At 48.3% G+C, this 24,399-nt stretch overlaps 1 long non-coding RNA gene across 1 annotated transcript in view; it reads left to right on the forward strand.

Annotated features, from left to right (window-relative positions):
* LOC122424569 overlaps positions 1 to 24,399 on the forward strand; it is a 207,997-nt gene that overhangs the window by 181,894 nt on the left and 1,704 nt on the right. The window contains exon 2 of the long non-coding RNA XR_006264477.1: positions 4,438 to 4,547. This is a non-coding gene — a long non-coding RNA (uncharacterized LOC122424569). The remainder of the gene's footprint in view (positions 1 to 4,437; positions 4,548 to 24,399) is intronic.

A 24,399-nucleotide genomic window follows, 5' to 3' on the forward strand; every position in this document is an offset into this window, starting at 1 on the left:
TGGAAGCATGTGGTGTTTTTGCATCTGACTTCTCTCCCTGGGCACGGTGAACCTAGGACTCATCACACAGGGTGTTTCCTGTCTGTGTCGCCGGCTAAGCCCTTTGCTGTATGAATAACCACCATTTGCTGATCCATTCACATGCTGATGGATATTCGGGTTGTTTCCAGATCCAGGCTGTTACAGATAGAGCTGCAGTAAAGCTTTGTGTGACCATCCATGCTCCTTTCTCTTGGGTAAATACCCAGGAGCGGAGGTATGGGGCTCGGGGTAGAAGCATGTTGAACTTTGATGGAAGGCACTTTGGAGGGAGCTGTTCTGGTGGGTCAATGGTGAAGAATCCGCCTGCCAATGCAGGAGACCCAGGTTCGATCCCTGGGTAGGGAAGATCCCCTGGAGAAGAAAATGGCAACCCCCTCCAGTATTCTTGTCTGAGAAATTCCATGGACCGAGGGGCCTGGTGGGCTTCAGTCCATAGGGTCACAAAGAGCTGGACAGGACTGAGGGACTAAACAACTGTCAGACAGCGACTGCTGTCCTAAGCCACCCCATTCGTAGTCGCTTGTCACCGCAGCCCTGTGAAGTGAACACAGCCATCCTTTCCAAGGAAAACTGAGGCCCAGCTCAGGACGTGGCTGGCATGGGGCGTTCCTCCTGCAGCCCACTGGAGTAAGGACAAGTGCGCGTTTCAGTCCTTTCAGCAGACCTGGGGGAAATAAAGACCCACCCTGGGCCTTGCTGAGGGAGTCTTGGCAATCGGCCAGCTGCTTTCCCTCCCCCTACAAGCTTCTATCAAGTGCTACTCTGTGTCCTGTCTGAGCAGCTGAGCACTCAGGAGGGATGGGGAACATTGATTCCGGCATCAACAAACCCTGTGGAGCGACTCTTTGAGCCTCCAGGGGATGCGGAGATGAATAAACTACTGTTCGCCCTGTAAAGCCGGTAGCCTGATGAGCAAAGTGGAGTCAGCTAGAGTTAAGACGCTGCATTCTGAGCACCGTAAGGAGGATGGGGCCTCACGGAGGTGGGGGTGACAGTGGGGGAGGGACCTGGTCTTTGGGCTAAACCTTAGAAGACTGATTAGCCAGGTGGGTTTTGGAGAAATGCACAGATTTGCTCTCAAAAAAGAAAAAGAAAGAAAGAAAATCACTACAACACGAAACAAAATACCATGATGAGAGGAGAGGGTGGCAGTGTAGGGTGGTGGTCAGACAGCAGGCCTGGGAAACAGCCGGAGTTTCCATCCTGGCTCTGCCCTTTACTCATTGTGTGATCTCGGGCAAGTTTACCTTCAGTGCCTCAGTTTCTTTATCTGTAAAATGGGGATAAAATTAGTATATGTGTTATAAGGTTATGGGGTGACTTGGAAGAGTTGATACCTGGAAGGTTTAGCAGCCACCTGGCACATGGTAAGAGCTGAACAAATGGGAACTATTTAGAGAAGAGAATTAGAGTCATCTTCCAGGTGAGGTGTGAGGGTGGAGCTACAGGAGAGGGTGGAAGTGCAGAGAAGGGGGCGTGGATCAGGTCCAGTGACTGCTGACATAGGAGGCCGTGGAGAGCAGGAAGAGAGGGGTTTAAGATGGCTCCTAGGTTTCCCCGTCGTTGGCTATCCTGCCTCCCCTGCTGGACCCCAGAAAGTCTGCACGGACTGCTACCCACTTCCACATATGTGCTGGATTCTGGAAAACCTTGCGTGGCAATTTATTGAAAAGCTAAGAACCAAAAGAATGAAAGAAGAGGTCATCAGAATCACCCACTCCCTGCTCTGATGAGCAGGCAGACGCAGCCTCCAGCGAGCAGGCGCCCGGAGGTAGTCCTGGCCCTGCAAACCTCCAGCCTGTTCCCCCAGCAACATCCTGATAAGTGCATCCCAACCCAGTGTCCCTGCCTCACTGTGGGCCTCCCGTTGGGAAAGGGATGGGTTTGGAAGAGCAGGCTGGCCCGGCTAAAGGGATGTTCAGCTCTTCTTTCTCCCAGGTGGGGACTGGAAGAGGAGATGGTATAGGGAAAATGGGTTCCTAAGCAGAGAAACAGAGAGAGAGAGAGAGAGGGCCGTCACCACCACCCTCAGCCATGTCCCCTCCTCAACTAGTTCTGGACCAGGCTTCTGGGACATGAACAGGGTAAGCACAGCCTCTGTAATGATTGCATCACAGAGAAAGAGAGATAATTTCTTCTCCGTGTAATCTAAGCACGAGGTCAGCTTTCTTGAAATCATGATCCATCCTCTTTGTCACTGAGAACCTGGGTCAGATTTTGGAGGCAATTGCAGTTCCATGATGCTTGAGAATTTGCGTTTCTTGGGGCTCTAAGTGCCCTGGGGTGGTGGTGGCGGGTGAGTGTATCCTGTGCTCCTTGGGACAGGAGAATAGCTGGAACTTGGCATATTCTGAATGTGTTGGGCAAGAAGAACCATTGTTGTACCTGTTTCAACAAAACCCTCATGAAAAAAGTTCCTAAGATCCTTCCAAATCACTTTCTTAGCTCAGGATCCATATCTCTGCCTCCTTTGCATGATGTTTTCCCTATTTAGGGGTTTTTAATGATTTTCCCCTTATAAACATCTGTGGAGGGTCTCCCTATTTTATGCATTATTTTGGTGTCTGTCTGTCCATATTCCTTCCAGTGGTTCATCTGTAGATTTCCCCTGCAGTAAAAGGTGAGCTCAGATCTCTCTGGGCTGCAGGAAAGTGTGCCCAGTTTCTTCCCTGACAACCCCATTGTGTATTTCTTATGATTGCTAAGGTTTCCAGTCCTTTGGGTTAAGACTGACAAGGCAGCACCAGTGTCTATAAGAAATTCTATCAAATGGACTGCCACATCATCACTTGAGGTTCGACGTTAGTTATGTATATAGTATCTCTAGGCAGAGCCGCTTTTGGCCTCAGGCCCACAGGTCTCCTGATTGTGAAACCATCAATGGCTGAGCCCCATAATATTGGGGTTATTATTAATATTATTGATAATAATATAATTGATATTATTAGTGATAATATTGTATTATTGTTATCATTATCAATGACATAATTTATATTATTGATGTTATCAATAATATTATTGATAATTTTATATCATTGTATTATTGATATTACCAATAATTTTATTAACATTATCAGTATTATTCTCAATAATTGACAATATCAAATTATTAATATTATATAACAATATTATTGGTATTGTTATCAATATTATTGATGTTATTTTCAATAATAATATTAATAACCAGAATAGCAAACATTTACAGAGCATGGACTTGGAGATGTTCCAAGGAGAACCTTTGCATCATTCCACTGATACTCGCCTTCCCAAGTCACCCCAATAAATTTAAGTCTCAGCAGTCATCTTGCTGTGTGTGATGAATAATGACCCCTCAAAGACGTCTACATCCTAAGCCCCAGAACCTGATTAGTAAGAGGGCAGTTGACTGGAGCAGCTTGAGTGAAGACGAGGGTGGGTCCAGACCCTGCAGGGCCTTCTCGGGGTTGTAGTCATGACTTTGATGTCACCTCTGAGCAGAACAATGTAATCCTGGTGCCCAGCGTAGGTCCAGGCCTCTGGCCACGTGCCAAGTGTTTAGACAGATAAATAAATGTTTGAGCAGAGGGGACACTGGTGAAATCAAAGTGGTTCAAAAGCCAGTACGAGCAAAGGCAGCAGGAGATGGGAGGGGTTTCTTTCTTTTCCTGCCCCTCCTCAGGCCCTGTATGTGCCTTCTAGGGCGGGTGTACGAAGGGACCACGATGGGGAGGCTGAAAACAGCAAACAGTTATTTTCTCACAACTCCAAAATCTCACAGTCTGAAATCAAGGTGTGGAGGCCTCCAGCCTCCAGAGGCCCCGCCCCCAGCGTCCGGGGGCACCCGGCCCTCTTTGGACCCCTCCGCTAGTAAACACCTCACTCCAGTCTCCGCCCCCATCTGCGTCTGCGCACAGCTGCCTCGTCTGTGTGTCTGTCTTCTGACCTTCTCCTAAGGACGCCTATGGTTAGGGTTAGACTCACCGCACTCCAGGGCTACTTCATCCTCATTTGATCACATCTGCAGAGACCCTATTTCCAAATAAGGTCCGATTCGCAGGTCCGTGGGGGCTTAGGACCTATCTTTGGAGGGGACACAATTCAATCCACGGCAGGCCTCCTCTTTGCCTGTTATTGGTCCTCTTGTGTCTGTGCATATGCGTATGCACAGATGTGAATGTGTATTAACTCGTGGGGAATTCATCTCACCAGCTTGCACTTATAAGAACGTCAGTGTTGAATTGGGAAGCATTTCTTAGACGCCGGGTCCCAGGAGCTCACGCTGATGGAGACGGTCCAGGCTGCGCACCACAGGACCCTGCCGGAGCATCTCCACATGAAGCCTGAGCACGGGGCGCCTGGTCTCTCCCAGTTTGAGAGCTACAGCTCTGAATTTCTTTTCACTCTTTCCTTTCCCAGAAGACAACAAGCCCACACTCCTTGTCCTCAGGCGGAGAGCCTCTCTGGAGTGCTCCGAAGGGCTCCCTTTTGCCACCAGCTTCACAAAGGGAGGATTCAGAGCCCCGAAGGTAAGCAGCCAGGGGAGCCTGTGATCAGGCTGTCTGTCCTCGGGGAGGAGAATGGACCAGTTCACAAGGCAGATGGAAATCAGATCAGAGCAACAGAATCCAGAGGAGTGGAGAGCAGGGAGCCGGAATCGTGGGTCCCCAGGCCCTCTGGGACACGGTCTCCCCTGGGAGGAGAGAGACCCAGGCCACAGCAGGGCTCCACAGAGTGGAATAAAAATGAACACAGCTTCAGGACTCACAACTGGGCGTCCCACAGCCAATGGGGAGGTCCAGTAACCCTGCAGTGAGTTCTGAGGGCATCTGCTTCCTCCTTCCCAGGCAGTTAGTGGAGATAATAGGCTTAACCCCTCAATTAATATAGACCCTCTTAGATAATTTGCTTGAAGGATCCAGGCTTCCCTTTTATCATGACTGCTATGGACTGAATGTTTGAATCCCCCCAACATTCATAGGCTGGAACCCTAACCGCTAAAGCGATGATGTCAGGAGGTGGGGTCTTTGGGTGAGGAGGTCAACCTTAAGAGAAGAGACACAAGACAGCTTGCCTCCTCTCTTTCTCTCTCCACAATGTAAGGATAAAGCAAGAACAGCCACGAGGAGGCTTTTACCCAGACCCAGACCATGCTAGGACTCTGATCTCAGATTTCTGGCTTCCAGACCTGTGAGAAATAAATGTTTGCTGTTTAAGCCACCTAGTCAATGGAATTCTGTTACAGGAGCCGCAACCGAGTAAGACAATGACTAGAAAATGAGTGAGCCTGTCCCTCAGTGCAGTCCCAATGTAAGGGGTGCCTGTCTAGGTCTCGAGGTAGATTATAGTGGCAGAGAGGTCTGTATTCTGCAGATGTGTGTGAGGGAATCTTGAGAGGAAGTGCCAAGGACAGAGCATGTGTGGGGTTACCCCAGGCAGTGTCCTGGGTTGGGGAGCAGAGTGCAGAGGAGCACAGCTCCGGAACCTCCTGTGAACCCCAGTTCTGCATTTCCTCACTGAATGACCCCAAACACCTTGTGTACTGGTTCCCCCTAACTGACCTCATACAGTTGCTGTGAAGGCTAAACAGAGTAACTTATGTCAGGGGCTTAAAATAGTGCCTGGCCCAGGTAAGCACACAAATATTATTATGATATTACAGTCTTCTAAGATCTGAGATGTCGAAATTCTCTGCGTGACTTCCCTGGTGGCTCGGTGGTAAGGAATCTGCCTGCCAGTGCAGGAGACGCAGGTTTGATCCCTGGGTCAGGAAGATCCCCTGGAGAAGGAAATGGCAACCCACTTCAGTATTCTTGTCTGGGAAATCCCTTGGACAGAGGAGTCTGTCTGGTTACAGTCCATGGGGTCACAAAAGAGTCAGACACAACTTAGCGACTAAACAACAGCAGCACTTATTTGACTGTAAAGCATCCCAGACGCAGCCCAGGGCATCTTTGACCTTCACTGCAGCACATGGGATCTTTTTTAGTTGTGGCATGCAAACTCCTAGTTGTAGCGTGTGGGCTCCCAGTTGTGGCATGTGGGATCAAGTTCCCTGACCAGGGATTGAACCCAGGACCCCTGCCCTGGGAGCATGGCGTCTCAGCCACTAGGCGACCAGGGAAGTCCCTGTTTTTCCATCTTGACTTTGAGGCCCCTTGCTCCACCAGCCCTCTCACTCAGACCAGCAGGCCCTTCTGGGGGAGGGTGACGGGCAGGTACCACACACAGATTCTCAGGTGCTCTGTCACCAAACCCTTCCACCCCAAGGACCCCATTGGGAAGGAGTCCAGACCTGACCCCCACTGCCCAGAGTGCTGCTCTCTTTACCCTGCATAGGCAGATTTAGAGCCTGGTGGGGGGCCCTCTTCCAGGTTCATGGATGCCTACCTTCTCACTCTTCTCACATGGTGGAAGGAGTGTGGGGTCTCTCTGGGGCCTCATTTATAAAGGCACAATCCATCATCATGACCTACTCACCTCCCAAAGGCTCACCTCCTGATATTAATACTATCACATTGGAGGTTAGGATTGCAAGTATGAATATTGGGGAAGGGGAAACACACATTCATTCAATGGCAAATGGTTAAGCAAATTACAGTGTATCCACTTAAAAATACTATACAGTAAGGAAAAAGAGCAAGCCACTAATACCCCTGACAGCATGGCTGAACCTCAACAATATTATGCTGAGTGAAAGAAGCCAGATACAGCAGAGCCCATATGATATGATACCGTTTACATGTTTTAAAACTATTTATTTATTTCATTTATTTATTTGGCTGTGCCAAGTCTCAATTGCGGCATGTGGGATCTTAGTTCCTTGACCATGGATTGAACCTGGGCCCCCTGCATTGGGAGCACCAGGGAAGTTCACCCTTTACATTTTACCAAGTTGTTCTATTTCCCTGCCTTGAGGCAAAAAGATGAATCTTAGTTGATCTTTAGGCAAAAGTCATCAGTGATGATCCAAGTCCAGGTGGAGGTTTCTCTGGGGTTGTTGGCTGGGAGGAGGCATGAGGGAGCCCTCTGGGTGATGGACATCTTCTACCCCTGGACCTGGGTGTGGTCACATGGTGTCCACATCTATAAAAAGGCATGCACAGAGCTGGTCATTTCAGATGTGTGCTCCCCACACATGAAAACTGTACCCAGCAAAAATGAAGATGAAGTCGAAGCTCCAATACTTTGGCCACCTGATTCGAAGTAATGACTCATTGGAAAAGACCCTGATGCTGGGAGAGATTGAGGGCAGGAGGAGAAGAAGACAACAGAGGATGAGATGGTTGGATGGCATCACGGACTCAATGGACATGAGTTTGCGCAAGCTCTGGGAGTTGGTGACGGACAGGGAAGCTTGGTGTGCTGCAGTCCAGGGGTCACAAAGAGTCAGGATACGACTCAGCGACTGAACAACAACAAAATGAAGAGGGAAAGAAATGATGTATGCTACACCCAGAGCTCACTGAAGGGCACACATGAATAAATGTTTTAATGAAGGAAGGAACTGAAGGATGCTTGCTGCTTCCTGGGGTCCCCTGAGGGCTGAGCTCTGGAGCCTCTGAGCCTTTCCAGCTCCCTTGAGCAGCTTGTGTCCCCAGTGTCCTCAGGTTTGTCCCAGGAGGAAAAATACCCTGTGAGTCAGCATTGTCAATTCCCCAAAGGACTCTCCCCACCGCCAGTCACCTCGTTTTACCCACCCTCGACCACAAGCGGGCTGGGACCATCGCTCCTCTTATATCTGCGCCCACCAGGGCTGGGGCACAGCCTCCATGGTCTTGGGGCCCCACACCAGCTTCTCCTGCCTGTTTGAGTTCAGAGAATAGGGGGAGTCACCAAGTCAAGCCGGCCTCCTCCTGCCCCAGAGAATGTCCAGGTGTCCGCCCCACCCACCCCCGCCATCCCTGGCCTCCCTCAGCATCCTAGACCATCTGTTGCCCCAACATTCCAGTTAGGACTGCTGAGCTGAGCGATCTCCAGAATGAATGGTGCTGGAGAAGGCTCGCGCCACAGCGGGGCTTTGTAATGCCCCCTCCTAGAGTTCTCATAGCACCTGGGGGCCCCACGTGGTCTGCCTGAGTCCACGCTTTGGGGTCACGTGCTCTCCTCCAGGCCAGGTGGGATTGAGAGACCACGGCCATATGGGGATACCCTTCTGCACTCCAAAGCTGCTTCTGAACCTTCCCTCGGCCAGTGCTAGAGATCTCGGGGTTCACCCAAAGGCAGCTTGCAAAAGAACCCTCTGGAAGGCAGCCTCAGCATCCACTCATCACCCAACCTGGAGCCAGGCACAAAGAAATGACGGGAGGTCAGAGTGGCAGCTGCTGTTGAGCTGACTTTGAACTTGTACTAGTTTGAAATCCAGCTCGTAAATCTCCAGCTCAGCCTCGGGGCACTCACCTTAAGGTCGGGGTGTGGAGTTCGCAGGAGAGGCCCGGGGTCCCCAGCACAATGTGACATTGACAGGGCTGCCTGGGGAGTGTGTGTGGACCTGGGGACGTGGTGCTCTGGACGGTGCCAGAGGGAGGGCCGCGTACATCTGGAAAGTGTCAGGTTTAACGCGCGAAGCCACGGGGCCCAGGTCAGCTAAAAGTACATGTTTGCTTCCAGCCGCAGCTGTGCAAACTCCTGCCGCTTGGCCCTGCTGGGCTCACGTCAAGTTCCCTCAAAGACAGTGGTCCCTTTGTCAGATTGCCCTCCAATCCCCCTTTTCAAAGTCACTGGCCTGCCACGGGGCCCCTGCCACAAACAGCTGCGGGGCAGCGTCTGTCTGAGGCTGCATTCATTCAGCCTCGAGAAGGAAAATATCGTAATTTAGGGGTGCGTGTCTGCAGCCCCTCCACCAGACAGCACCCCTCCCCTCCCCTGAAACCTCCACGTCCCGGCTCACTGTGCGCCCACCCTCTCGGCTGCTGTTCAGGCATCACAGACAACTCATAGCATGTCCTTTGGGGAGCTGGTTCCTTTGGTTCTTCGTGGCTGTTAGTCGCTCAGTTGTGTCTGACTCTTGGCGACCCATGGACTGTAGCACCCACCAGGGTCCCCTGTCCATGGAGTTCTCCAGGCAAGAACACTGGAGTGGGTTGCTACTCCCTTCTCCAGGGAAGCTTCCTGACCCAGAGATCGAACTCGAGTCTCCTGCATTGAGGCAGATTCTTTACTATCTGAGCCACCAGGGAAGCCTGAAGGAAGAGTGGCTATTGCCTGGGAAATCCTTTTCCCGTGGATGGGTTTTGGGAGGGTGACGGGAACACAAAGGTGTGTGTGTGTGTCCGTGCATGACAGGTAGGAATAGATTAGGTGTCACCTGCAGACAGCTGATGTCTTAGCCTGGGTTGAGCCCTAAAGCAGAGCTTCAGACTTGAAACAAGTTAGTTTGTTTGCGGCTGTGGTCCCAGGTATCGGAAGTCAGGGAGCAGGGCAGGAAGGACCTGGTCCTCATCAGTCGGAGCTCTGTCCTGTATGACCTTCTTCTGAGATGCAGCTTCAGATCTGTCCTCCCGGGGGATGGGAAGGGAGAGCATCCCACCATCAGTAGCTGCCCCTGCTGGTGCCTCCATGGATGTGAATCCCTCCACACTCAGCTGTGCATGCACAAGGGCCAGGAAGGTCCCTGCATGTGGGGAAGCAGCCAGAGAGGTCTGCGGGGTGCCTTGAGGGGGGGCAGTCCCACTGCGCCTATGTGGAGCTGGATGAAGACTGTGAGGGGATGTGAAGCGTTGAAGTGATGGGAGGTGACAGATAGGAGGGGTGCAAAGGGACCAGCTTGGGTCATGGTGCCTGAGCCCACCTGTCCTGCATCCTCCTGGGGTGCTGCTCAGTCCGATGGGAACATCACTGTGAAGTGACCAACCTCTTGGTGCTCTTTAGCCAAAGAGAATAGGGATGCTGGGGCTACCTAACCACAAACCTGCTTCCCAGGAGGACTGTAAAAGCTTGACTCTCTTGGGGAAGAGAGCTTCCCTTGGGGGCACTACTGGTAAAGAATCTGCCTGCCAATGCAGGGCATGGGTTCGACCCCTGGGTTGGAAAGTTCCCCTGGAGAAGGAAATGACAATACACCCTAGTATTCTTGCCTGGGAAATTCCATGGACAGAGGAGCATGGAGATCTACAGTCCATAGGGCTGCAAAGAGTAAGACATGACTCAAGCAACTGAGCACAACTCCGTCTCTGCACATAGCCTCCCCTGTTATCAACATCTTGCATTAGTGGAATACCTTTAGTACAATTGATGACCTCTTATTATTAACTAAAGCCCATAGTCTGCTTTGAGTCGCTCTTTTTTGGCAGAGTTGGGTCTTCGTTGCAGTGCCTGGGCTTCTCTAGTTGTGGTGCACAGGCGCAGTAGTTGCAGCTTTCGGGCCCAACTTACGCTTAAGTTAAGCATAACTTAACCTACGCTGACTGATACAGTTACTAACAGGGTTGTTTTGAATTTATTAAAAAAAAAAAAAAGAGTGATCTCCGGAAGCCAATATGGGTTCACTTAGAACAAGTCACGTCTGACAGATGCCTTTTACTTATTTGATAGATTATTCTGGTTTGGTAAAGTGATCAATCAGAGGAATTCTGTAGCTATAAGTGTAACTGCCTTTCAGCAAGGCATTGATAAGATTATTTCTCATAAACAATGTGGAGACATGTAAGCTCAGTGATAGCATGATTAAATGATTTTATAACCATCACAGTGATGAACCAAGGGGGATGCTAATTAAATGCTGCAGATGCCAATCTACAAAAAGGTCTCCAGTGATGTGACACAGGACTCTGCCCTTGTCTCATTCACATTAACATTTTTATTAATGATTTTTCACAAGGTCTTCAAAGATGTGCTGATCACATTAAAAAATGATATGAAGCTGGGAAGAACAGTTTGCTGAATGATGAAATATTTTTGGCAGAACATAACAAGATGAATTGTGCAGAGATCAAACCACATCTCAAAAAACCAGAAGGACTGGAAATGGAAGATATAGATTTATAACGGCACGTGTGGGAAAGACAGAACTTGGTGGACCTTAAGCTCAGTATGAGTTATTATTAATCGCCAGTACTCACTTAACACTCACAATGTACCAGACACTCCGTTAAGTACTTTACACAATTACCTCATTGTATTCCTCACAACCACCCTGGTTATTTCATGCCATGCTTTGCACAAGAGTTGCATTCATTGAATCTCCTTATGGAAAAAAATATATGCATATATTTTTTTTTTTTCCTGTAAAGAAACTTCCACGAAGTAGGGTCCAGTCATTCTGGAATGCAATGTTTTCTATCCTTTCTTCTTCAGTGTTTCTAACTTAAGGATTCAATTTAATTCAACAAGTGTTTATTGAGCATCTACTATGTATCCAACATTTTTCCAGGGGCTCGGAATTGATGAGTGAATAAAACAGGTAAGCTTCTTTCCTCCATGGAGTTGACCACTTGTATGGCAGACACAAAACAGTGAGCCTCATGATTTTAGGTGGCAATACATTCTTCGAAGATTGCAAAGCAGGGTGTTGGAATAGAGTGACTGGGGGAGGTTCATGCATGATCAGTCGCTCAGTCGTGTCCAACTTTTTGCTACCCATGAACTGTAGCCCACCAGACTCCTCTGTCCACGGGATTCTCCAGGCAGGAATACTGGAGTGGGTAGTCATTCCCTTTTCCAGGGGATCTTCCCAACCCAGGGATCAAACCCAGGTCTCCTGCATTGCAGGTGGATTCTTTACCATCTGAGCTGCCAGGAAGAGGCAATCAGGCAGAGTAATCAGGTCAGGCGCCCTGAGAAGGTGAGCAGAGCCCTGAATGATGAGAAGAAGCAAGCTGTTTTTTCTGAGGAAAACATTTCCTCTCCCTCTGCTTCCTCTTTGTTTAGAAACCAAGGCACTTGGGGAGAATGGATACATGTATATGTATGGATGAGCCCCTTCCAGTGGTGTTCACCTGAACCGATCGGGGCATTGTTAATAGCCTGCACCCCAATACAAATAAAAAGTTTAAAAAAAGAAGAAACCAAGGTACTTGAGTATTCCAATGTAAGGGGTGTGGGTTTGATCCCTGGTCTGGGAGCTAAGATCCCTCATGCCCCGGGCAAAAAAAAAAAAACCAAACAAACCCAAAACAACAACAACAAAAAACAACCCTAGAAGCAACACTGTAAGAAATTCAATAAGGCCCTGTAAAAAATAGGTTAATGATAATTTAAAAAAAAAAGAAACCTAGACACCAAAAGTGACTATAGAAAAGCTACTTTTTGAGTCAGGGCAAGAGGAGAGATTCTAAGAAGCTTCCAGATGTCCAGCTTTTTGTCCAGCTGGCTTCAAAGCAGAGCCTTCCCCGAGCCCTCGAGCCTGGCAGGTGCCAGGGGCCTCGTCCTGGGCCAACTGTAGCAAATGTATACAAAGGAAACAAACAAACAGACAAAAACGTATAGAAGACAAATCTCAAACAAGGGTAGTTTTCTCCAGGGTGGGTTATTTTTGCAGCTTTTGAGTTTTCCTTGTATGTTCAGGAACCCTGGGAAATGATTTGCTTAACAAGAGCATTTGGAATTTCTCAAAGTCTGTTTTTTTAATAAGCGGCTTTGCCTTTGCCCTTGTTTTTCTCTCTTTGTTTGGCTTTTGAGCAAAAACTTCCTACCCACTGTGATATTTTCCCCATGAATAGCTAAGTAGGCTAGAAAAACAGTAGTCGGAAATAGGGTGGATAGCCAGGAATCAGAGTAAACAGCAGCCTGGGAACCTCCCAGAAGAGCCAGGATCAGCATTCCAACCTCAGTTCATGTCAGCAAGTGGCTCCAAAGCCAAGGCGGCCATTTAAGTTCCACGGAGGGGATCCCCTTGCAAGATGCCGCTTAGCTCTAAGTCCCTCAGGTGGGACAGTGGCAATGGCAGAGGCCTTGCTTAGCACATCCTGTAGGGAACCAAGAGAGACACACATTTCGGAACCACCTGCTGTGAAGTTGGTGATAAAGCATCTTGTATGCGCAGTCACTGAAGGGACAGTGGCCGATCCAAATTCACCCAGCGATACCACATCTTGCTTGCATAACAGTGACTTGAATTTGAAAGGATTAAAAGAAGCCCATAGAAATGGACTTTTTTTTTCCTTTTTGCTATTTATTTATTTAGTTTTAAATTTTTATTGGAGTATGGTTCGGAGAAGGCACTGGCAACCCACTCCAGTACTCTTGCCTGGAAAATCCCATGGACGGAGGAGCCTGGTAGGCTGCAGTCGATGCGGTGGCCAAGAGTTGGACACAACTGAGCGACTTCACTTTCACTTTTCACTTTCATGCATTGGAGAAGGAAATGGCAACCCACTCCAGTGTTCCTGCCTAGAGAATCCCAGGGACGGGGGAGCCTGGTGGGCTGCCGTCTATGGGGTCGCACAGAGTCGGACAGGACTGAAGTGACTTAGCAGCAGCAGCAGCAGGAGTGTGGTTGATTTACAATGTTGTGTTAATTTCAGGCGTACCACAAAGTACATCAGTTGGACATATACATAGAGCCATTCTTTTTAAAATTCTTTTCCCATATTGGCCATTAAAGAGGACTGAGTGAAGTTCCCTGTGCTATAAAGTAGGTTCCTATTAGTTACCTGGTTCCTATTAGTTAATATTAGTTATATTTATATATAGTTGTGTGTATAGGTCATTCCCAATCACCCACTTTCCACCCTGGCAACCATGAGCTTGTTTTCTACATCTGTGACTCTATATCTCTCTTGTAAATAAGTCCCACTGTACAGTTTTAAGAGTCCACATAAGTGTGATTTGTCTTTGCCTGTCTAACTATCACTCAGTATAGCAGTCTCTAGGTTCATCCATGTTGCTGCGAAATGGTATTATTTCATCCTTTTTTATGGCTGAGTAGTATTTCATTACATATATGGATCACATCGTCTTTACCCATTAACCCAGTGGTGAACATTTCCATTGCTTCCATGTCCTGACTGTTGTAAATAGTGCTGCAGTGAACTGAAAAGAAAAAAATCATCTCTGAACCACAAGGGCTGTGAAAGGTCAAATGTGAAGGGAAGCGTGTCAATCATGCTTTTAGACAATTTGGAGGGAAAAAAACATGGAACATTAAAGAAAAAAATTATTATTGATTATTTGTCTATTCTAAGCATTAGCACAGTTACCATGCTTTGGTAAATGAAAATGAACTTACCTTAATTTTAGCTTTATCATTTTAGATTTATGTTTCAAGATGGAGTTCCAATCAAACCTCTTTTTTCCCCCCAACTATTAATCTATCATCCTTTTTTCCCTCTTGTTTTTAAAATATGGAATTTGCAGCCCCCTTGTCAAGTGGCTTGACTTTAGATGCCCCTGTTTGGGTACCTGGTGCCCTGGGAAATGAAGCCCTTCTGTCCTTCCTTCCCTGGGCTTGTGGACCACCCTGGTGTCACAGAGAGAAGAGTTTCACCCCCCTGGGCTGTGTTCCCATAGTTGACATCTAGACACCACTGAGTGGAGAATCTTCTGGATTCTTCTGTGCAAAGGAATAACCCCACTGCTGCTCGTCTTCTCCATCTCTTCTGTATGGGTCAGGTTAGGCAGCGTTAGCTGCTGTAACAAACAACCCCCACTTCTCAGCAGCTGCAGAGCTATCAGCAAGCAGGCTGTTCTCTACATAGTCACTCAGGGTCCCAGGCTCCCTCCATCCTGTGGCTCCTCCCTCCTTTAGGCCCTTCGAATCCCCTCCCTTCAGCCAGTTGTGGGAGAAGGAATGCAGAAGTTCTATGGATTGGTCCTAGATGTAGTGCGCATGGATCCCATCCACAGTCCAGTGGCCACACCTAACTGCCCAGGAGCCTGGGGGATACAGTGAAGCCTCATCCCCTGGAGGGCATCCCATGTGGCACTAGTGGTAAAGAACTCACCTTCCAATGCAGGAGACATAACAGATGTGGCTTCGATCCCTGGGCTGGGAAGATCCCCTGGAGGAGGGCATGGCAACCCACTCCAGTATTCTTGCCTGGAGAATCCCATGGACAGAGGAGCCTGGCAGGCTATAGTCCCTGGCATTGCAAAGAGTCGGACATGACTGAAATGACTTAACACACACAACTCCTGGAAGGAGAGCAGAATTTCAACACTGGTGAGCCTTAGCAATTTGGCCACGCTTACCTATATTTCCATCTTCTTTTTGATATCTCCTTCCTGTTATTGTTCATCTCAGCTAAACACTGATGTGTCTGGCTCAGGTATCCATGTTCACTCAGATGAAGCAGGTAATCCTCGCCTCATCCTAAACCTCTCTTTAGTTTGCCAACTTGCTGAAGGTCAAAGACAATTTTAAAGCTAGGTGAGCATGTGTTTCACATGGGCATATCTATGTGCACAATATTTATACAACCTGAGCAAAATGTAAACAACATGGTTAATGGCAGAGAGACACAGTCTAGCTTCCCTTGTGGCTCAGCTGGTAAAAGAATCCACCTGCAAAGCGGAAGACCTGGATTCAAACCCTGGGTTGGGAAGATCCTCTGGAAAAGGAAATGGCAACCCACTCTCGTACTCTTGCCTGGAAAATCCCACGGACAGAGGAGCCTGGTAGGTTACAGTCCATGGGGTAGCAAAGAGTCGGACACGACTGAGTGACTTCACTTTCTTTCGGTCTAGTTTGAAGTCTAGTGACTTCACTTTCTTTCCGCTATCCATCCAGCCATCCATTTGTTCAAACAATAATTAATGAGCCCACCGTATATAGAGCCTTGTGATAAGTGCTATGCAGAAAGGGGGGAAACAGTATAAGTCATACACTCTGCTTTTGCGAAGTTCGTAATCCAATTAGGGAAATAAGAACTAAACACATGGGAAGCCAGCAAAAATTCCAAGTCCATGCATGTAGAGACAAGAAGGGATCATTCAGGAGTGGAGGCAGTGTGGGCCCGCTTTGCACATACCTTGTCTCCCTCTCCCCACAAGCACACAATTTGTTTTTATAGGCAGTGGCTTTCTTCCCCATCCCCTCCATGAATTCTCCTGTCCTTCACCTTCAGTCTTTCACAGCTGGTCTCTTTCACTTTTTGTCTTCCAGTTCCTTTTCTTTCTTTTTGTAAATTATTTTTTGACCTTTCTGCATGGCATGTGGGGATTTAGTTCCCTAACCAGGGACTGATCCTGTTCCCAGTGCATTGGAAGCATGGAGTCTTAACCACTAGACCTCCAGGGAAGTTCCCCTATCTCTTTTTTTGTTGTCTCCCTTTCTCTGTTCATTTCCACCACCACTCCACTCCTCTCTGTCTCTCTCTCTTCATTCTTCCGTATATAAAGAGCACTTCAACATTTGGTTCAGCTATTTCCAACAAAATCTACATTTCACTTAGTCTAAAACTTACTAAAGGCATGGGTAAGAACAGGACACTCAGAATAGACACAAGGTTTTGTTTGTTGGTTCTGCTACTACCCAGCTGAAGGGATATTACATTGTAATTTTTTATAGAAAATGTCTTCTATTTTGAATTGAATATGACCCTTACTGCTAATAAATCCTGTGTTACATTATTAAAAACTAAAGAACACCTCGAGTTTGTGGTGGCCCCAGGGCCTTTGCACCTTCAGTGTCCTCTTCAAAGAATGCCCTTTCTCAGACTGTACTCAGGGCCAGCTCCTTTTCACCATTCAAACCCACCTCAAAAGGAGCTTACTTGGCCTTCCTCACCAACCCATCAACAGCAGACCCATCCTGGTTATTCTTTTCCTGTCATCCTATTATATTTGTATAATATTCATAAGTCTCTGAAATTATCTTGATCAGCTATTTTCTCTCCCATCCATCTCCAGCCCCGACTGGAAATTCCATAACAATGGGGACCAAGCTTGACTTGTCCATGGCTGTATCCCCCGTGCCATGCATGCAGCTGGTGCTCAATTAATAACTACCGATTGAAGGGTTGGGCTTCCCAGGTGGCCCTAGTGGTAAAGAACTCACCTGCCAACGCAGGAGAGGAGGCGTAAGAGACAGGAGTTCGATCCCTGGGTCGGGAAGATCCCCTGGAGGAAAGTATGGCAACGTACTCCAGTATTCTTGTCTGGAGAATCCCATGGACAGATAAGCCTGGCAGGCTACAGTCCATAGGGTAGCAAAGAATCAGACACGACTGAAGTGACTTAGCACGCGTGGTAGTATGATTGAAGGCACGGAGGATAAGAGTTCTTCCCCCTTTCCCTCAGTGTCTTGAGACTACATGGAGAGCATTGCTGAGCCTCCCTCTGCCCACAGCCACACCGTCTCTAGAGTCTGGTACCCAGACTCTGCCTCCCTGGAGTTCCGGGGCATCGTGCCAGAAGCCCAGTCTTTCTTTGGCTTCCTACTCAATGCCCCTGGTTTCCACTGTCAGCTGCAAACCACACAACCGGAAAATCTGCCCAGACTTGTGTCTTCCTTGAGAAATGACTGCAAACAGTATTTGTTTGCCCTACGCTGCAGTGTGTTCACCCCAGGGCCCTCTCGGAGGGGAATACAGGGCCCCTGGCAGCTTCGCCTCCACCCTTAGTCCCTCTGAGGCACAGAGAAATAGCTTGGAGCTTGGCAGGAGCTAGGAAAGAGTTTGTTCTCTCGTCTGCACGCCTCTCGGCTACTCTCGCCTCCTTTGGGCTCCACCCAGGCTAGACTTACTCTTATGTATGTTGTGTTTTTTTTAAAAAAGGAAACTTACATTTTTATTTTTTAAATTAAAAAAAATTTTTAAATTTTAAGTTTTTGGCCCCACTGTGCAGCATAAGGGATCTTAGTTCCCTGACCAGGGATCAAAACTGTGCTCCCTTGCGTAGGGACCACAGGAGAAGTCCACTTATGTATATTTAATGCACATAGGTGTCCTTTCTGCTTCTTTATTCAGATGTAGAGAACGACTGTCCAGTTAATGAGCGTTTGTCATACTGGCAAAGTGAAAAGCCATTGTGATTTTTGGAGGAATTTTCTCAGTATAACAACTTTTTCATTCCCACTCCCCCCACCCGTGTGTCTGAGTGGATGCGTGCTAAGTCACTTCAGTCGTGTCCAACTCTTTGCGAGCCCACGGACTGTAGCCCGCCAGTCTCCTCTGTTCATGAGATTCTCCAGGCAAGAAAAAATCGAGAAATAATGTTTAGGCATCATGGATCTGGGCAGACATATCCTCCAGTTCACATAACATCATTCTTTCTACTCAGAGAAAATCATTTGAAACCGATTTAGATGGTGTGCCACGTTTGGGAACATTTTGCCTCTCGCAGATTTGCCAAGCGAGAGGCATGAAGAAGGGGCGGCTTCCACAGCTTTCAGTCCGCTGTGCGTGCACCCCGGGTCCACATGCGTCAAACCCTGAAGATGTTTGTGTTTAATTTTAAGCGCAGCTTGAGAGCAGGAAAACCATGAAACCCTAAAAAAAAAAAACTGGAAAAAAATGGTAACAAAACTGGTACAGAAAGATGAATATATTGGGGGAATTCTCTGGTGGTCCAGTGGTTAGGACTCCAAGCTTCCAATGAAGGGGGCATGGGTTTGATCCCTCAATCCATGCAACTTGGCCTAAGAGAAAGAGAAGGATGAACATGTTAGAGGAGATTTACTGATGGTAAGTCCTTGACTAAAAACTCTGTTTCCATCCACCACCTTGCAGGGTCGGCAGACTTTCCCTACAAGGGGCAGAGTGGGAAACATTTTAGGCTCTGCAGGTCGGGTGATCTCCGTTGCTGAAGATAAGCATAATTGCCGTGGTATCTGTGGGGCTGTCACCGAGCACACTGCCTCTCGCAGATGAATCGACTGGAGCTTGTGGAGGTTAAGGCTTGTCAGGGACAGGATATCCCCACGGGTCAAAACATCTTTCCACGGATTCCAGATGAATTACAAAGAGAAAGATAACTTTGGTCGTACACCACCTCAGCCAAGTGACAAGATGTTTGCCTGATCGAAAATGGGACAGGCTGACCCGACGTCCCTTCTGCTGTTAGTGCCCACAACAGCCCTGTGAATTTCCTGCAGGAGTGTTTATGTGGAGTCTAATCGTCAGGGAGCAATCAAACTAACGCCGACTGTGGGACTTCCTACAAAACGACTGGCCTGTATGCTTTGGAACCGGCAAAGTCTAGACAGACATAGAAAGGCACGGGATTATTCTAGAATAAAGGATGCAAGAGAAATGACTTTTGAAGGTGTGAAGTGACTCATACTCTTGACTGAAAATGATGATCAAAGGCTAGAAAGGTCTGAGATCTCACCCTCCCAGCCAGCGAAGAAGTTAGCCTGCCCCGGTCACCTGGGTCCTGGCAAAACATAGAAGACCCTGGAATGGGGGACAGGGGGTGTTATTACTCACAGCCCTTGCAGTAGCCAGAGTGCCAGCATCTTCTTTTCCCAAGCCCTGGGTCCCACAGGGCCACTCAAAGAAGGCCGAGTGTCACCTGTACACATACTGCCTTGCTTGCCTTATAGTAGAGGAACCCTGAATGGGAGAAGCCCAAATATTTTATAATGGACAATAAGCCTGCCTGATCCCCTCGCCCTCCAAGAGAGGTATTACCTTTCTTTCTTTCTTTTTTTTTTTTCTGCTCCGTATGGTATATGGGATCTTAGTTCCCTGACCAGGGATTGAACCTTCGCCCTCTGCATCAGAAGCTTGGAGTCCTAACCACTGGACCACTGGCAAAATCTTGGTATTATCTTTCCTACACTGGATGGTAAACATGCCTACACTTTGCTTTGGCAGGAGACACTGTCTCTACCTTTTGGAGCTGTACTCCTCACAAACATCCTAGAAATGACAGTCCAGGCAAAGGGCAGCCAGAGCGTCTACTCCCAAGATGTGCAGAAATACAAAAGACCCATGGAAATGGGCCCCCAACAGTGACAGCTAGGAACACCAAATGCTTGGGCCCCAGACTGAAAAAGAAAGCAGTTCTCCAGCATCGTTGGGATCACTGGGGGAAATTTTTTTGACATATACACACTGCTATATTCATTTATTTATTTTAAAATTTTATTTAATTTATTTTTGGCAGTACTGGGTCTTTGTTGCTGCATGCGGGCTTTCTCTAGTTGCAGCGAGCAGGGGCTGCTCTCTAATTGTGGTGCAAAGGCTTCTCACTGTAGTGGCGTCTCTCGTTGGGGAGCAGAGACTCTCAGTGCTCAGGCTCAGTAGTTGTGGCACATGGGCTGAGTTGCCCTGCAGCACGTGGATCGAAGGACCAGGGATCGAACCTGGGTCCCCTGAATTGGCCGGGGACCACTGCACCACCAGGGAAGTCCAATGGCGGGAATTTTGAGATGAAATCAAGATTCTGTAATATCATTGCATTAATGGTTGAAGTGTGGTGGAGAAGGATGTTTGGGCTTTCATGATATTATTCTTGCAGCTTTACAAAACAAAAACTGATCGGGGACCTGGCTTCCCCAAGAACGCGCAGCTGGCCTGGGGCCGCCCGCCTTCTCCTGACTTAAAAGGCTGCGTTTTTACTACACCCCGTCACTGATCTTATCCTTGCCCTGCCTTAATGAAGTGCTGTGAAGACATAAATAGTTTTTTGTTTACTCAAGCTTGGGAGAAGCTGGCAGAAAAGGCCTTTTCAGCTAAAAAGCTCCTTAAAGCCCGAAGGTGTGAACCAGTAAGTTAACAGCCGTGAAAACCCTTTCAGCTGTGGGCGCCTCTGCACGCAAGCGTGCAGTGATGCAGTCAGCTAGAAGGAGAGAGGCGAGAGCTTCTAGAAGGAGAGAAGCGAAGAGCAGCAGGAATTGCAAGGCAGAAAGGCGGCCCACAGACTCTTAGAGCAGTTTTAATCATCTTGCTTGAGGCACTGAGCATCCTGAGGCTAGACCAGACTCATCCGTTGAGAGGTCAGCAGAAGGATGCAATCCCAGGTCCAGATACGCTCTGGCTGTATTTTGTCCTCACGTCCCTCGCAGAGCCGGTTGTCAAGAGCTGGGCCTGGCACGGACGCTGGTCCCTGCCCTCTTGCACGGACCTGAGGGCAGTGAGGCCGGCACAGTCCCTGACCCCCAGACAGACAGCTGCCGGGCCGACACAGCCCCAGGCTCACAGGATGCGCTAAAAATGAAGAAGTGAGTCACTGGTGAAGCTATGTCCCGGCAGGGACACCTGTGGCCCGAGCTGGGCACTGGGCAAGGGTGCTATGGAAAAGTCTCTCAGGCCAGATGGCCAACAGGGGCGGACAAGGCTCTACTGGCCAGGATGGGCTGGGCTGTGGCCCAGATGTCATTGTCATTGCACATTCAGCCCTGGGCCTCTCACTGAAAGCCAGTTCCATTGGATCCCATGCCCTTGGGAACAAATCGAATGGGAGAAACAGACTCATAGACAGACAATAGACCTGCAGTTGCCAAAGTGGACAGGGGTGGGACAGATGGATTGGGAGTTTGCGCTTAGCAGATGTAAACTAGTATATAGAGGATGGATAAACAGCAAGGTCCTACTGTAGATCACAGGGGTCTCTAGTCAATATGCTGTTATAGGCCAGAATGGAAAAGAATATGAAAAAAGTGTGTGTGTGTGTGTGTGTATACATATTATACATATATGTATCACTGAATCAGCAAAAATTAACACAACATTGTAAATCAACTATACTTCAAAAAAAATCTGTTGGGAGTTGTCTAGAGCTTATGATAACAAAGCAACTGTTTCTCAACTTTTCTGCCCTCTGCCTCTGTGCTTTTTTTTGTTTGTTTATCTTTTGGCTGCCTGGCATATGGGATCTTAGTTCCCCAACCAGGGATTGAACCTGAGTCCCTTGCATTGGAAACCTGGAGTCTTAACAACTGGACCTCCAGGGAAGTCCCCCTCTGCCTCTTCAAACTCCACTTAGAGTCCTGGTGGCTACCTTCTAACACCAAATAATGTCTGATTACTATCGTTTCCTGGATTCCCTAAAGATAGACAACATCTATGCACTCTGCATGTAAAAGATAAGGATTTAGCTCACATTTCACCTCCTTCTCTTACATATAAATACAAATAAATAAATAAATATATTCTTTTTTTTGTAAAGAATCTGCCTACCAGTACAGGAGATGCCAGAGATGTGGGTTCGATCCCTGGATGGGGGAGGTGCCCTGGAGGAGGAAATGGCAACCCACTCCAGTATTCTTGCCTGGACAGTTCCACAGACAGAGGATCCTGGTGGGTTATAGTCCATGGGGTTGCAAAGAGTTAGACATGACTTAGTGACTGAGCATGCATATATTAATGTATATGTGTGCATGTGTACGTGTGCTTATATACCTATACACAGGTATTCATATTGATTCTTTGTCGATATATATATATACATATTTAATATGTTAATTGCTTTGCTCACTTTAACTAGAGAGGAAATGAGGTACTGTGATTAACAGCAGGGGAGGGCCAAGCCTGGAGAATTTTCGCTGGTGTTGCGCCGAGGACTCAGCCTGGCACTGGCAGACCTGGACGCTGACTCTAGTTAAGCTTACACTTAATCCCAGTGGATTTAATCCTCATTTAACTCCTGTATTAACATCCCCACTTTATGGGTGGGGACACTTAGGCACAGAGAGGACATGAAAATTACCCAAATCACACAGGACTGAGATTCCAACCCGGGCAGCCAAGCATGCCGACAGCGAGAAGACCCCTTTCCTTCCAGTGGGAGCTCTCCTGGAAGTGCGGGGGGGGGGGGGGGTTGTAGTATTACATCTGTGACCACAGCCAGCGGTGAAGAGAATCTGTGCCCATGGGCCCCAGTGCCCCACCCAGGGGTGCACCCCATTCCTGCCAGCAAGAGCCCCTCATCTAGACTCTGATGGAAGCTCCTGAATTAAGAGCAGACAAGCTCCGATCTGCCTGTGGGAACCGAATCCTCGTTGCAGGAAGAAGGGCACTTCTGGGTGGGTATTGACTTCAACCCCTGCAGAGGGGCAGCTCCTTGTTGCAGACAGACCCCTGAGTAATCACAAAGATGGATCCCAGATGAGGATCTGAAGAATGGGCTCTGCTGTGTGACTTTAGGCAAAACACTTACTCTCTCTGTTTTCTCATATCTAAAGGTGATATAATTCTCCATATTCTGCCAGTCTTTCCAGAACATGACGTCAACCATTGAGCAACTGTGGGGAACTATATGTGCGTGTGCGTGCGCGCTTAGTCATTCAGTCCTGTCCGACTCTTTGTGACCCCACTGACTGTAGCCCACTAGGCTCCACTGTCCATGGATTCTCCAGGCAAGAATACTGGAGTGGGTTGCCATTCCCTTCTCCAGGGGATCTGACCAACCCAGGGACCAAACCCAGGTCTCCTGCATTGCAGGCATATTCTTTACCATTTGAGCCACCATGAAACCTGGGGAACTATACAGATCTGATTAAATGAACTGGCCACCGCCTCCCCGGGGACAGCTATGTGAGTGACTAGGGCCCTTCCGATGCAGAACAGTTACTCAGACTTGCTGTGTATGTTGCGCACAGCCCACCAGGAAACAGGAGTGCCAAGCCCTGTCCTCGGGGAACTTCCAGGGCAGTTGGCAAGCCGGGAGGTGATCTGTGAACAATCACTATGTCACATAAGCCAAGTCTTTGCTTTCCACTCACTGGGCCTTTGGGGTCTTCCACTTGCTCCCCAAATGGACTGTTTGCTTTGGGGTTCTCTGTGCAGGTCAGGGGAATGCCTTGTTGTCAGGCACTGGGACCTTACTCTTGCCTCACCCATTTCACAATACATTGGGACCCACTGACAACTTTCCCCCATATCCATCCTCAACGCCCCCACTCTGCTTTCATCTTCATAGCTGTGTGACCTCAGGCAAATCACTTACCCTCTCTGAGCCTTCACGGATTGAGCCGCTCTATTTTAAATTGGAAGGAATGCATGTGAATCTGGAGTGTCAGGATAGTTTGCGTGGTTCCAGGGTGAGACAGAGCGTGTGCAGGGGTCTTTGTCGGCTATCCCAGAAGGCACAGCCCCACCTCATGAATGTTGCTCACTGCTGCTTGGAACAAGTGGCTCATGCCTCTCCATGAAAAAGCCTTTTCTCCTCTGTGCCCTTCCTCTTCATCCGCTGGCCTTTCCTTCTCCCAGCATTGAGCTTCTCTCCCTTACAAAGCAGCTCCGAGGAAGTCCCCCTGAGGCTGGAGTGCTGGGTGAGCCCCATGGAACTTGGGACCACCCTAGGTCACCTTTCTTAAAAGTAGGTGACTGCCTGAGCTGCTGAATGAACCTCTTCCTTCCCGGAAGTTTGTGGTACCCGAATCTCTGTCTCTCCAGTATTGGATACCCACTTCTGGACCCCTTGTCGGGGTACTCTAATATTGCTTTTCTGTTAAATATTGACTTTGACTTTACCCAGTTTTTCTCTGTCTCCACTCTCCCCTCTTTACTCCAACTTCAGAAGCAATTTGCATCAGCGCATTCTTTTTTTTTTTTT

This window comes from Cervus canadensis, chromosome 1 (genome assembly GCF_019320065.1).
Source record: "Cervus canadensis isolate Bull #8, Minnesota chromosome 1, ASM1932006v1, whole genome shotgun sequence".
NCBI lineage: Eukaryota > Metazoa > Chordata > Mammalia > Artiodactyla > Cervidae > Cervus > Cervus canadensis.